Below are 1,481 nucleotides of genomic sequence, written 5' to 3' on the forward strand. Positions count from 1 at the left end.
AAACAACAAACAATGCACACCAACCAATCATAAAAAATAAAAAATAAATTAAAGTCAAATCTTATAGAAAACTTTCCAAATGTGAATGTAAGACCAAAATTTGGGTCCTACTCATCACAGATCAGAACACCAACATTTATCTATCGTAGACATTGGACCTATATATAAAAAAGAAAATGTATAGTCAGAAGATGAGTAAATTAAATAAGAAAAATTGTAAATAGGTGATAGCTTCACAAAATATTAAAAAACTCGCTGATTTGTAATTTTTCCAATGAAATAAGATGAGTAAAGAGAGCTCATATTATAATTTGGTGCAAATCTCCATCGTCCTATGAAAATAAAAGAAAAGAGAATTTTATTAGAAGAGAAGCAAAAAATCTGTTCTAGCAAAGAAACATGTTGTAGATGAAAAATTAACAATTATACATGAAAACGTTATAAAATTATCATAGATCCAAACACAACCTTAGGGTTTTGCTTGAACGGTACTTGTTTCGAGAAAACTAAAACTCAATAAAACTCAATTTGCAGTACTCAATAGATAATAAGGAGAAGTGGAACAGCTAGAAGCCATACATGAGATGTAGATAAAATCCTTCTTCAAGAGGAGTCCACCTTATCAAAACCTGCAACAGAGGAATAGATGAAAAAATATTAGAAAAATAAATAAAATATAGCAGATACAAAGAAAAGCAAAATGGGAAGCCTAAACCCATTTTAGACTACAAATTAAATAAGAGCTAAACTAATCAGAAACTTTGGAAATTACGTCGTGGATATTCAAAGTGAAAAATAGCATGCTTAGAACTTGACCCGCTTGGATTCATCATATGTTGCAAGCTGTGATGCAGTCAAAGAAGCAGCCCTGGCCATAGTAGGGCCAACCCCCTTCCAGAGAGCCGTTATTCCCTCTTCTGAAGCAATTTTTCTCATTTCCCCTATTGCTCCTCTTCTCAAGTTTGGATTCATCTGCAACCGCACCTGAAAAAAGAAGAGCATTAAGTAAGACAAAGTCTAAAATGTTTAGAAAAGCTTTTAAATCGAAATACCTTCAGAACTTCCACAGGGTTGGTCAGCGCAGTTGCAAAGGCACCATAGAATGCTCCTGACGCAATCTTAACCAAAACACAGCCCGACAGCGAGAGAAGGGGAGAGGCAGAAATCTTACCTTGCAAGCCGAGTTCGAGAGGCAGAAGGAGTTACTGTCGGTGGAGATCGGAGGAGAGAGAAGATCTGAGATCTGGGAGGGAGAAAAGATGAAGGGTTGCTGTCGGTGGAGTTCGGAGGCGGCGCTACGGTGGAAGCGGAGCAGCAGTGGAAAGGAGGGGGAGGGAGAGGAAGAGAGAGATTGACACCTGAGAAGAGAGAAGTGCAAATGTCAGTATCTCAGCCTTCAATGAGAAGTGCATATTGTTTGGGTTTGTCGTGGGTGGGTGGGTGGGACGTTGCAAAGAGAGCGAGAGAGGGATTGTTTTGGG

At 38.3% G+C, this 1,481-nt stretch overlaps 1 long non-coding RNA gene across 1 annotated transcript; it reads right to left on the reverse strand.

Annotated features, from left to right (window-relative positions):
* Positions 1-530: 530 nt before the first annotated feature.
* LOC114292507 (uncharacterized) lies at positions 531-1,124 on the reverse strand. Its single transcript, XR_003639737.2, has 3 exons — positions 1,053-1,124; positions 773-984; positions 531-629 (listed from the first exon to the last, which is right to left on the reverse strand). It is a non-coding gene; the product is annotated as an uncharacterized LOC114292507 (long non-coding RNA).
* Positions 1,125-1,481: the final 357 nt, after the last annotated feature.

Source organism: Camellia sinensis, chromosome 3 (assembly GCF_055761805.1).
Source record: "Camellia sinensis isolate YWXY chromosome 3, ASM5576180v1, whole genome shotgun sequence".
Taxonomy (NCBI): Eukaryota; Viridiplantae; Streptophyta; class Magnoliopsida; order Ericales; family Theaceae; genus Camellia; species Camellia sinensis.